We start from the raw sequence: 13,683 nt of genomic DNA on the forward strand, positions 1-13,683 counted from the left end.
CATCCTTAACCCAGCATTACAAATTCTATAGTAATAAAAACACTAACCTAAGCATCGCTGCCTTGTGCCAGGCTTTCAAATGAACCAACCCACCTCAGCCTGAAGTGCCCTGCGGCCCAGGGCTCCTACCATGTTGCCATGGAGAGATGCTCATTCAGCACTGCCACAAACTGGTGCCACACTATCTGCTTTACTATGCAAGGTGAAAATAGAGGCCAATGCTGGGACAAAGTTTCCTTCCTTCCTTCCTTTAATACCTCTCATTGCATCAAAAACACAGTGAACAGAACAAGAGCTGCCCTGGAGAGGTGCATCTCAACTCTTCTAAACAGAGCAAGACCAGAGTCTTCACCTTCTTGCATCCTAGATCAGCATCATCAGTCACTTCTCATCACTCAGCCTGCTTTTGCCTAGGATAGCACCATAGATCCATCTGCATCACCATCAGTCTATAAAGTGCCTGCCATCTCCAAGCTGCAGATTCCAGACCTAAACAGCAAGCCTTTGGAAGTCTCTGATGACTTGTTTTTTCCTCCCTCACCTATATCAGTTCATCAGAATACAGATGCTTCCTTTGTTAGTTTTGGTTTCTGTTTTGTTTGGAGGTTTGCTTGCTTTTCTTATTTGAGCTGCTCTTAACAAAAAGCCCAGCTCCAGGCACCGCATGACCCATGCATTAGGAAGGCTGGTAGATTGCTCTTTTTTGATCTGCTAATACAGCTGATTATTTTCCTCTTCATTTCCAGGGAAGGAGAATAGCTCAGCCCCTGGGAAAGACACACAGCAATTACATTTACCTCAGACCAGCAGAGCATTTTAGTGCAGAGTTTGCACTGAGCTGGTGCCCTCCAGCATCTGCTCTGTAGACAAGAGCATACCAGGGGACAAGCTCACCAAATGGGGAAAGCTGACAGCTCCTCGTCTCTTTGCTGCAAAGGGTATCTCAAAAACCCTCTCAAGAACATCCAATAAGCCTCTGTCTCCCTGCAACTTTCATAAATTGCAATTCTAGATTTGGAAGGAAAACAATACGTAACTGAAATCAGTCCAAAGACTTCTCTTTGTTAGGGTCACATTTCCACAAAAAAGGAAGTGATTGCCCAATTTACAAATCCATGCAGCTTTATAGAGTTCTCAGTAAGCACAACCACTGTGATTTTTCAAGTGCAGTCCAATATCTAATCATTCATTAGATATATTCACAGTTAGGTATAAATATGAATTTATACACCTACAAGTGAGGCTTTGCATAGGTAAAAATTCACACAGTATACCTTTTGCACGGTGTTCTTATCAATAAATGAATCACATTTTCATGTGTACAACTGCTACTATTAAGAAAGCATCAGGCATCTTATACCTGGTCTAGTAGAAGGTGTCCCTCCTTACGGCAGGGGAGTTGGATGAGACGATACTTAAGGTATCTTCCAACCCAAACTACTCTGATTCTATGATCTACCTTCTAAATTATTAACACCAAGTCTGTTTTCCCACGTATCATCCTTGTGGCTTTTGCAACCTGGTTAGGAAGAGCAGGGGATTATTTTATCACAGATACCAAAACAAACAACAAAAATACAAATGAGGGAAGAAGTACAGAAGAACAGAATTGCCTTGTACCTTTGCAGCATGCCAAACTGGAAGGACAGAACCAAAGTGAACCTTGGTTGTACAGCAGTTGTTTTAGCTAGACTAGTACACCACTATGATTACCTCAACAGCATAATTAATGAGTTATGGCAAGATTACAATAACAGGCTCTTTAAAAGGTGTGCCAGCTGCCAACCCTATCTGTATCAGTTTGCATGACAAAGTGTGCCAAGCCTGATACTTCGCTCAAGCAATGGAAAAAACAGATTTTTGGGCAGATCCCCAGGACAAACACTCACAAGCAGACACAGCAGCTAGTTTTTCCACAGACGCCGAGAGACGAGTATGCTTGCAGGCTTTTCTATACCAGACATACAAAGTCCCTTGAGTCAAACAAAGTTTTCAAAGGGTTTCCATCAGGGAAGCAGGAGTCTCTTTCACAACATGCCTGCCAAACCTCCAAGGCTAGAAAGCTCAAGCATAGACTTCTTTTTCCCTCCCCCCCCATTAATGTACCAATAGCCTTGGAATCGGGCTACTTACAGAAACGCTCTCTCTCAACACTAACAGTAAAAAATATTCAAGAGAGCTTTGTAGTTAAGGTAGAGGATAAGCTAATTTAAACACAACCCAGCCTATCTGGAGGAATTTTAATACACCAGGCAAAAAGAGTCAAAGAGAGAAACCACTTCAGCATGAAGATGTCTACTTGCCTTGGAGGCCTGAAGGGGATCTTCCTTTCGGTGGCAGAAAGATACAGCATTTTCACTCAGAAATAATATTCAAAATGTCAAATATGAGTCCTTCTTAAAATTAAATTCTAACCAGATTTTCAAGGAGGGGCATAATCAAGTTCTTATTATGCCTTAGACATTTTTAGATAACGATGACTACACCTACCTAAGGGATGCTGCAATGCCAGGGTTAGGTCCTTCAGTAAATTACCCTTTCATTTAACCTGCACATCCTTCTGAAGGCTGAACACCAGTATTTTTGGCTGGTATCTGAAAACAGCCAAAGGAACAGCTGCTTCAAGCAACCTTAAGTGAAACTAAATGAAAGAAGGAAAGAAAGTGCATCTTTTCCCATGGAAATAAAAGTCATCACCATGCTTGGAGTATTACTCTAGGTCAATATAAGCAAAAAGTTTTGAAGAAAATGGTTTTCTTTGAAAGTCATACTTCAACATTGTTTTGAAGAGGAATAATTATTATCCCTCCACACCTATCACCAGCTCCCCAGAGGGGTTGATACAGCATGGCATGACTTGAAAAGTGGACAAGGGCTGAAACAGGACAAGCTCCCCTGCTCTGAGACCAACCCATCGCCAGCTGCAAGCACACATTGCTGTCCCACCACAAAACTCAACAAAGAAAAAGCATCTCTCAAAAAAACCCCAACAGTTTTAACTGCTATTAAAAGGACTTGAGTTTGCAGTTTACAGATATGAACTCGGAAGAGATGGTCTGAGAAACGTTCTTCTTTTGTGGTTTCTCTAACAGCATCATCATTACATCATTAAAGTGGAGAAACCAATGCATTCAACATGCATTCAGCCTCTAGTCTCTTAATCCAAACACTTCTCTATGGCCATTTGAATAGTCAGATGACATGGAGACTGTTTTGACTAAAAAACGCAGCATTGGTTTCTCCCATGTGGATTTTATTACAAAATTCTGTTGTTACACTAGGGGGAAAAAAAAGATAATTCAAAGGATAAAAGAGAACAAAGACCTGAGAAAAGGTTATTAACCTCTACATGTGCCCCCTTCTCTCCCTCCACACTCTTTTTTGCCCCCCCTATCTTATGGGGAATTACAGCCAAAGGAGCATGTTGTCAGAGAGTATCCAACTTGGCTGGTCAGCTGCAACAGGTACTGGGATTGCATGTTCAGACAGTTACCACTCAGGAAACCTATCTCCTGAGCATCAGATCACACACTGCAAATGCTGCAAGGTCATGATAACGAGTGGCAGCTGAGAAGATCATAGTGACTTGCTGTGGTTGGTAGCTCACATCCTGTCCCTGAGCAGTTGGCTCACCACAGCCTCTCACTGCTGGATCAGCAGACTCCCAGTATCCAACAGGCCAGGAGACCTTGTGCCCCCTCAGCAAGACCAATGATCGTGAGCAGAGGGTGGAAGAAGTCAGACACATCCTAGGAAACATCACTGCTATGCCACAAATACCGGCTGATGTAACTCAAAGCTGTTCACCACTGTTGCAGCACAAGGGAGAAAGCCCAAAAATGCAAATAAAACCCCCATTTCAAATAAACAATATTTAGTTCCACAAGAACCTGAGTGGGTAAATTCTTTATTGCAACTCATTTTAAATTAGGGAAGCAAACCTAAGTGCTTGCACAGCCAGATCATCATGCTCTGAACAAACCAAGGGAGGTTTGCAGATGTACGCCATGCTGACCACAGGGTTCAGCTTCTGAGTGCAACATAGGTCTGGTAATCACATATGCATAAAGATCCTATTAATAACCTGTTATTTCTGCAGGGAACTTGGGGAGTTTGAAAACAGGCATTGGTCTGGAAGAGTGGAACACATTTAGGACCTGGGAGGCTCTGTAGACACCAGTAGTAGCAGGGTTATGTCACTAGAAATGTTTCAATGAAACTCAACTCCAACAAGGTTATGAAGTCCTGCTCAAAGGTAAACTCAGCACAATCTTAACTGAACCCAGCCAAAACCAAGCAAAAGCTGTGCAAAATCACACTTTCAGAAACTCCAATGTGAGTGCTGCAAACAGCTTTCCTGCCTGGAGCTTTGAATGTGAGGCCTTCTGTAACAGGAAAGAAATATTTTCTGCAAAGTGACCCAAAAGACTCCAGAAGTATTTAGGAGACTGCTTTAGCCAAAGTCAAAAGGGGAAAAAAGCCCATAAAAGTGGAAAACAATGTGAACAATGCTGAGCTATTCATTAAAAAATGAAAGCTGCTTCTGAGAGAGAAGGGAAATGCCCACCACAATAGCTTTGGAAAACACTGCCCAAAACCCTCAGGAAAAGAATAAAAAAAAGGAAAACATACTTTCAGAAATCAGGAATGATAAAAGTAACACAAAAGAATCACAGCAACTGCATGCTAGGAAATAAAGACCAAAAAGAAAATCACCATGGTCGAACCATTTATCCTGGCTCCCATAAATTTGGTTTTTACCCCGTTTAATCAGGACTGCATTTAGCGGAAAACTGGCACAGGCATTTTGGCAACTGCTGGGCACTCACACCATTCAGGGTTCCACCCGCTGATCCTCCCCACTCCAATGCTCCCAAACAGCTTCCACCTGGATGTGGGACAAGCCCAGCTACCACACCTGGACTGCCAGTACTGTGCCAGGGCAAAAAACAAGGAGTGGAAGATTGATTGTCAATCCCTTAAAAAAATCTTTGATTTAGATGCAGTCTGCTAAATCCCTGGGGGACAGTGCTTCTCCTTGGTGTGCTCCTCACCATGCAACATGGAGGTTTGGAAACACATGGGGCTGATGGCAGCACTATCAGCACCATCTAAGGCTATGCATGTGCCTGGCCCTGCCGTCCTGAAGAACCCTTTGACAGTCTTATTTCCACTCAAAGCATGACCACAGAGGCCCCAAAAACAGCTACCCTAGAAATTTTTTTTTTTTTAAGAAATGCATATTTCAGGAATGAGTTAATACACTTGGAAGGAAGCACTAGCCACCTCCTTGTGCTGGCATCTTTCCAGCCTCCCAAAGCCTACTACCAGCCCTGCCACAGCAATTTTGCAGGGTTAGATAACGAAATAAAGAAATGGCCAGCAAGCCACAATGCTAGAAACCTACCAGAAACCTTTGCCATTTCAGGTTGTCATTTTCACCTATTTTCTCAGCCTCATCTTCCTGCACCCTGGTGCGGGACGCTCCAGCATCCCCTCCAGGGCACTTAAGGAGTGAAGTCCAACCACAGCTGCACACTGGCTGGCTGTGACTTAACTCTGCTTCTTCTCTGCAGCTAAATGGCCAGGAGCAATGCAAGACCATTCAGGTTTTATGGTCTGTGCCATCCACAGCATCCTGGAACGCAGCAAGGAGTCCAAGCAAGAGGCTGTAACTTCAGTTTCCTAAATCACCAGCACACCAAACCCATGTTTTCCAGCAGTGTTATTGTTCTCCTCCCCTTCCCCTCTGCCACAATACCTCAAAGGCCTAAAAACACTTATTATATATCAATCCAGCAATTCTGAGAGCTACTTAGGAGGAAAAAACCACCCCAAACCTTATCAGATGAGACCAGCAGGACTCCAAAGCAGAGCATTGGCACTTGTCTGGAAAAAGTGGAACCACTCAGACAGTCTCAAGCAAGGAGCAAAACATAGCCAAAACCACCCTTAATGAAAGCTGTACCTTTTCTCTGAGGAAAACAAACAAGTGAACTACATGGAAACTCAGCCAAAAAGAAAAAGCAACACAATCCCTTGTGAACTGATAAAATATGAGATAGCCCACTGCATTCCCAGCTTAGAGAGAGATGCAGCAGAATATTCTTAGTGTTTAGTTTCTTTCCAATTCTGGGAAATGTTTTTTTGGCAAGCCTGGTTTTCACCTGAGGGTAATGCAAAAAGGAACATAAAAAATTCCAACATGAATGACAACTGAGGAGCAGCCATCTGTGTGGGCGTCTCTCTTTCCAAACAAAACTTGGAGTGAAAAGGGTTTTCCAATGAGCCAGCCAAGAAAAGGGAAACTTCATCAAGAATCACAGTGGGATCCTGCCTGGAGAGTATGCTGAATGCAAGTACCAGGGCTAAAACCACACCCCCTCTGCCCACTACCAGCAGTTCTCCCAGATGTCCATCTGTCCACTGTTCCTTATCTTCCCTTTTAAAAACTGCAGTGAAAGCTGCTGGGGAGGATACAACACGTGGCAAGTAATTACAGAGCAAAGCAGAGCAGAAGCACCTTTGGGGATAAGCAGCAATTCAGGCAGCTGCTGAAAGCTGGCCCTCCATGAGGGCTGCAGGAGGTCTCTGCCTGCAAAACCAAGCTGAGGGACACTGGCACTGGCACAGCTGTGCTGGGAGGGCTGGGTGAGCATAAATGATGGAATGCCCACGGAACTACTCACCTGCACTAAACAAAGGTTTTAAAACCAGCAATCTGAAGTCAGCTCCATTCTTCGCTGCAGGTAACCCAGAGACTGCCAGAATTCCCACTGCTGCACCCTCCCATGCAGACGTGTGTTCCAGCATTCAGCCACAGACGTGGCAGCTCCTCACCTGCCCCAGTACCTGGGGCTGGAGGCTGCCAGCCAAAAGCAGCTCTCAGCCTGCTTAAAACCCAGCATATTTGCAAGGCACAGGGTCAAGCTAGAGCAGATGGAATGTTGAATTAGGCTGCTCAGCCTCCATCCAGCTCCTTCCAGAGCAGCTCCTCTTACACCACTGGAGACAGGGTATTGATTCAGACCTTAGCAGTTTACATGCACCTTTGGGCCAACCCAGGACAGCTATTTTCAGTGACATTGCCAGCAGATTACAATATATGCCCACATACTTTAAGCACAGTTCAGTGATATCAGCAAAAATTCACTGATAGGAAAATTTTTTTTCTATCAGAGTACTCAAAACAGATATCTCCTCCTCCACACACACACCCTCCACACACAAAACCCTCCTTGCTTTTAACCTGAGCATCAGAAAAAAAGCTGACCCATGGATGCCCTGAGATTCCTGCTCATTTTGTAGCACGCCACTCTAAGAGGAAATTGAGCTGAACATTGACATGCTCAAGGCCATTTAAAGCAGAGGCTGGCTTTCCTGACATATCAGTGTTCTTCCAGCCTCTGAGGGCAAGAGACAGAGAGGAAGAGAAGTGCTTTTGGAGAGAAAGCACTAGTAAGATAGGAGCTTCCCTGAAATGGTTAGCAATATAAGGAAAAACCACAAAACCCAACCACCCACAAACTTTCCCTAAAGAAAAGCTTCAAACTTCTGAAGTCTCTACATCCACAGGCCATCAGGTGTATGGCAAGCACGGAGCCGACTGCTGCATCAACACTGGGGCACACAAGATCATCTGCATCCCACAGGGATAGGGGATTTGGAAATAGGTTTGCAACTAGAAGTCCCCAGGGAACTAGGGAAAACTGAATAGCTAAAACAATCCTGATTTGCCAGCTAATATAGATGGTTCTTAATAGAAAGATAATAACAGGTCTTAGGAAGACATAAGCCCCCTCCTCCATGGAGAGAAGACTGTTATTTTGGCACTTATGTTTTCCTCGTTTCTCAGGAAGCTTGGCAGGAAATGGTGGAGACTTCCCCCACTGCATAAATTCTTTTATCAGGTTAAATTAGATTAATTCCTTCAGGAAGATTACTGCTCTAAGCCGTTGATGAGTGCTCCTACCTTGATTCTCATGGTGCTTCTACTCCAGTGACTGAAACAGCACTTAAAATTTTGTTTCATCCCCAATCCTTTCATGAAGATACAAGTCTGTTACCTGCAGGCAACATGTACCCACTTGGACCAAACGCAGAATACACCTAAATTCCTAGTGTTACTTCCTCTCTTTTTTCTGGTTTCCAAACATTCAGAAGCAAATTGGAACTGAAGGATTTCTCCTTGTTTTCTTAATGGAACCATGACAAAGCTGCTGTGCAATTGTCTGCTGGCTGGGGGGGGGAGAAAAAGAAAGATAAAGCAAACGGCAGGAGTTAACCTGCAGCAGGAAACAAATCATTTACATGCCCATATGTGGAATCAAATCTCATTTTTTCAGAGGAGTAAGTACCAAAGGCTTTGAACACAGTCATCTGCTCTCTGATGTCATTCTCAGATGTCTGGTGCTTGCAGCACTACCAGCTAATGGTAAGAAAGATGACTCTGTTAAGGGAGTGGTGGAAACATCCGAGGAGATGCAAGACCAAGAAGAAAATATCCCTCCACCCCTGAAAGATTGTTGCTCATGTGAGAAACTAGTGCAAGACCCAGAGTGGTTAGAAGCAGTTGGTGAAAGCAATGAGGCGTGTGAAGACAGTTTGTCCCTGGAGCAGCAGCTGGGGAAGAGAGGAGAAGACAGCTGCAGCACTGCCCCAGGACATCCCATGTGCCACCCTATTCTTTTTAGGGTATCTGACAAGGGTACTCAAACACGGGCATGATACATCCCATATCATCAAAAAGCTCAACCCTCGGTGAGCCTCCAGTGGCCCCAAATGCGGGTGCAACAGGACAGTGCAATGCACTGCAGGGACAGAACTTTTCCCATGGACGCTGCAGTTAACGTGACTTTGTTAATTCACTGCTCAGGATCAGGCCAAAAGGTTGGCTCATTGACCACCTGTCCCTGAGCAGCACCTCTCACCCACTGCTGGTTAACCTCTGCGGCAGCCGTCACAAGGAAAGCAAGAGCAACCCAGACTGAGTTATCCACTGCAGCAACACAATGCTGTTCTCAACTTGCATTACCCAACCCTTGTGCTCTCACAACAGCGTTCTAAGCTATTTTTCAAGTCAGCATTTGCTTTTTGGCTAGCCAATATAACGTTTCCTCTCCCTTCCCCCAGTCGGAGATTTGGCAAAATTGCTTCTTCTGCAAATCCTGCTGCAAATGCTGAACTTTTGCCAGTTAGACAGGGAAAGTCTTGACTAAAAATAAACCATGTTTCAGAAAATAGATCTCCTTCCAGTACAACGAAGTAGTGGATAATGCATGCAAGCAGATCTGCCAGGAGAACATAGCCTCCAGATTTGCATAAGAATCTCCTCAAGCTCAACAGACAGCTGCAACGCCTGTGACTTATCCCATCTTAACAAAAAAAACATGGGAGGAAAAAAAAGGAGAGAAGTAGGGTTGAGGGTGCTGAGATAAATCAACTTTCCACCTGTGGTGGCAGAAAGAGAAGTGCCACCACCACCACCACCACTTGCCTGCATCCCCAGTGAACCAAGCTGGTCATAACCCATACGGGAGGGAGAGGATGGTACAGCATTCCCTACATGGTCACTACAGAAGGCGAAAGTTTGTTACAGGAAATTCGCTGCCATTCAGGCATGAGAAGGGAATAACCTGGGATTTTGCCACCTGAGTCACCAGGAGTCTGGGACACTGACTCAGTGCTGGCTCCCCCAGCTCAGACACACCTGCAACAGCTTGCTAGCAAATGGAGGCACTCCTACCTTTGCTGTTCCCCTTTAAAAAGGAAGAGGCCTTTTACACTAGACAATTAATTGAAGAAAAGGAAAGCATAAGGAGAAGGCTGACATGGGAAGCACAAGCAGTGCTCTACTAACCAGCTCTGCTTTCAGCTCCAAAGCAGAGGGCAGGTTTGCTTGCATGCTGTGATAAACCCCAGGAAATACAGGAGAATTAGGTGGAAACAGCTCCACCCTGACTCCTACTCCTCCAGCACGTCTGCAGCACCACCCAGACAGTCCCGGATGAACCAGGTTTTCAAGAAAGATCTCTTTCCATAATGAATCCATTTCACTTTTTCAGGGATCAAGAAAGCTTTATGCAGCAAGTTATGGTTATATCCTTATACAATCAAATGGGCCGTTCAGGCAAACTAAATGCAAGACAATGCCATTTTGATGAGATCCATCAGGGATGGACGTTTGCAGAAGGAGCTTCTTTTGCTTTGTTAGCTCTTAGGGCAAGCTGAAGGTTCGAGCTCGGGTGCCAGGCCAACCCTCCTTGTCCATTAACACTCCCATAGCAGGATCATCCACCCGCTTTTCAGACCTCCCTCGAGCAAGCACAGATGGCAAAATATTCCACTCCAATTCCAGTGGTTGCACACACACACCTCTGATCAGCTGGGAACACAATTCCAGATAATACAATAGTAGACTGCAACCCAGTCCTATATTTTCCCCTCCTCAAAGTAATGCAGAAATTGAAATCGAAGTGCCAACAGACCTGCTAGTAGCACAGCGAGAGGCATCACTGAAAGCATGTTTGGCATCTCAGGGACTTCGACTCAGGCAATGCACTTAGAATGTCAAACAGTTGCAAAGAGAGCAGATTAGATTTTTCATTTGAGCACTGATGCCTTAAAGCAATAACAAACCAAATAACTCAGGCAAAAGGATGCACAGGGCGGCGCAGGGGAGGCACTACTCCACTGCTCCTGAGAACAATCAGTGGCAGAGCAGAGCAGTAATTATCCAGGGAGGAATAAGCTGCTACAGGCTGTTCTTGCCATACATTAAGAAAACAACAGCAGATTTGTTCATGGTTGGATACCAACACGCACACAGCTCCCTCCCACCCCGCTCGGGACGCAGGCGGACGCACGCCACGGGGGAGCTGCCAAAGGCCAGCTGAGCAAGAGGGCGCAGCAGCCGCCTGCGCAGCCGCGAGCTCGGCCGGGATTCCCCAGCTGGTGCTCCAGGAAGGAAAAGGCAGTGCCTGTGCTAGCAAGGAGCACGGCCTCCCAGGAGCTGCTCTGCAACGATGCTGTTTTTCAACCTGCTCCTCAGAGGGCTGTCAGCAAGGCTAAATGCAAACCTTATCTTCTGCCTCAGTGTTTTCTCAAAACCTCTGGATGGAAAAAATCACTATTCACTGCAGATCAGTCTGCACCACAGGATCCATTCCACACCCGTCAGGCAACCCCTGCACACATTTCACCCCATGCCACATACAGCCCCTCTTCCCCTTGCCAGGAACACGACAAACATACCTGTTCAGAGCATCAGCATCTCCTATAGCACTGACAAGGAGCTGTAACACGATTCCCATCGGCATATAGGAACTGGCAAATCCTGTAAGCATTACAGAGAATAGTAATTAGTGACATTAATAAGAGCTGGCTGGTGAAAGGGAAAGATGCCAAAGCAATCTCGCGAGAATCAGGAGGGTGTTAGATCCCAGCCCTGAACACACTCCTGTCCAGCCCTGGCACCATATCAGAGGTACATGGCACGAGGCTGTCAGGGGACTTCTCCAAAATCACAGAAGGAAGCCAAAGTAAAAGGCAAGATGATGAGTACCAAACCAAGGCTGTTAATCCAGTAAAGCCTCCTCAACAGCCAATGCACTGAAGACAGCATCTATGTGCAGGGGTAGAAAAGAGGCTGGTAAATGGGATCACCTACAATGCCCCTACTGCGTTCCCTGAGATGCTGCTGAAGATCTGCTCCACAGCACCTGTGTGATTTCTTCTGGTTTGCAGAGGAGGCAAATCCCACATGATGTCAGAGCCAGGCTGCTTCCATTTTTTCTTCATCATCATTATAGTTTCATAATACAAATGGCTTTATATTTTCCACTGATTGCTGTATAAAGCTTTTGTACCTTAGTCACACAAAAGACATTTAGCCAGCACTGAGCAAGAGCTGTGATAGAAGTCACCTCTGCAGGCTGCAAAAACACCTCACTTCGGGCATTTGAAGTGCCTGCTGCACGCCAAAGAAAAGACAGCAGAAATGTTTTACTGGAAACAATTCTAAGCAGCCATAAGGAGATGTTTTTGTGATGATACAACTGAACCAAAGGTCACCGCATCTAATACAACTTTACTTTTCCCATCCTGTTCATGCAATTGTTTGGGGATAGCAAGGAACATGGTGGATGAGGGACCATCCTCAAACACACTGTAACATAGAGAGGATCTGGAAGCTGAGGGAGGTAAGAAAACAGTGAGACAATGTCTCTAGTCAAAACACCAAACCAGCAAGTGGAAGGTACAGAATCAGCCTGACAATGTCTCATGTACTTCCTGCCAACCGGACCTCATTATGTACTGTGAGAAAACTTACTCATGCAGCACATTGGTTTACCTTGGACTGAGAAAGAGAGACTCACTTGTTTCCCCAGGCTCTGCAGGTGATTCAGAGACCGGTCATTGCCAGCTGGTATTTAAAGAACTGAGAAAAAGTGTAATCCATTCATGGTTCCCCCTCATTCATTTTCCCCTTTCTCCTTTCCCATTATGGAAGGGCTGAAGGCATTTCTAAGGATGAAGATGCTGAAGGCCACAAGACCACAGCACAGACCTTGGACTCCAGCCTCAATCACAAATTTTCCATCACCCTGTTGCTCTACATTAGCCAAAACACAAGAGCTTTTTACTCCTGTTATGTACCTCCAGGAGGGTCTTCTGTTGTTCTTTTGAAGCCATAAATGAACACTGTTCAGCAGTTCTACAAGGGCAGAAATAACAGGACCTGGACAATAATCTTCAGTGGCAGGTTATGTATAAAGGTACAAAAAACAAGGAAATTCATACCTTAATTTTACATGGCTTAAATCTGAAGGGGCTGCTTTAGCTTTGTAGGACTTCATTTGCACTGGCATTGACCCATGCACATGGGGAGAATCAACACGCTGATAACCAGACAACCTTTTCTCCCTTCCTCCTCGGGTTCCTTTTCCCATTAACAACTTTCTCAACGCGATTCCTACTCTTAGACAATGCTGCAGAAACATCACTGGCAAAGTTCAAAGTCCTTGCCTCCCAGTACTGCCGAGCAAGGCTAAAAGAGATGCCTGAAGCTTCCTTAAGTGCTGCTGGATTTAATCAAAGCCATATGAAGGTAGCCTGGCTTGCCTTCCCAAAGCAACTGCAGCTCTCAGACAAAGCATTTTGTCCCGCAGCAAACAAATATACTGGAAACAGAGCTGAGTGCCAGGGAATCAGACTGCCCAGCCTCCCCCTTGGTTCCCAAACTTCCTTCTCACAGTGCTCAGCAGAATCACTCGTCCCAGGGCTGCTCCTTGCCAAGATACAACCAGGCTCCAGGCAATGCAGAGCATGGACAACACACTCATGACAGCTGAGCTCCTCTGCTGCCTTCCTGCAGCTCCAGCTTGTCCATCAAAATACGCATTTCTCAGTGTCACCACCCCAGTGGACCCTCTCTGTCCTTGGCCAAGACAAGATGACTCATTGCTTGTTGCAGACTGAAGTAGTGCTGCAGAAACATGATAACTTTTTATTTCATCTAATGCAGCAAAGATTCACCAGTTTATAAGCAGGTTATGAAGCAAGGCAGCAGAGGACTGAGTGATGCCAGGTGACTACAAAGGGAGAAGGAAGCATCTCCAGATCAGGAGTGAAGGACACAATAAAAATGATGGAGCAGAGAAATAGGTCACTTCTGCATAGCAG

At 45.4% G+C, this 13,683-nt stretch overlaps 1 protein-coding gene across 6 annotated transcripts in view; it reads right to left on the reverse strand.

The window, feature by feature from the left end:
- LOC103620902 (USP6 N-terminal-like protein) overlaps nt 1-13,683 on the reverse strand; it is an 83,553-nt gene that overhangs the window by 59,610 nt on the left and 10,260 nt on the right. For 5 of the 6 annotated variants that reach the window (XM_017741700.1, XM_008639648.2, XM_017741698.1 and 2 more), the window contains exon 2: nt 11,254-11,335. The gene's annotated coding sequence lies outside the window, so the exon portion shown is untranslated. Of the gene's footprint in view, nt 1-10,487; nt 10,561-11,253; nt 11,336-13,683 lie in introns of all 6 variants that reach the window. The other variant, XM_017741699.1, reaches the window with a different exon arrangement.

Source organism: Corvus brachyrhynchos, unplaced genomic scaffold, assembly GCF_000691975.1.
Source record: "Corvus brachyrhynchos isolate BGI_N302 unplaced genomic scaffold, ASM69197v1 scaffold115, whole genome shotgun sequence".
Lineage (NCBI taxonomy): Eukaryota > Metazoa > Chordata > Aves > Passeriformes > Corvidae > Corvus > Corvus brachyrhynchos.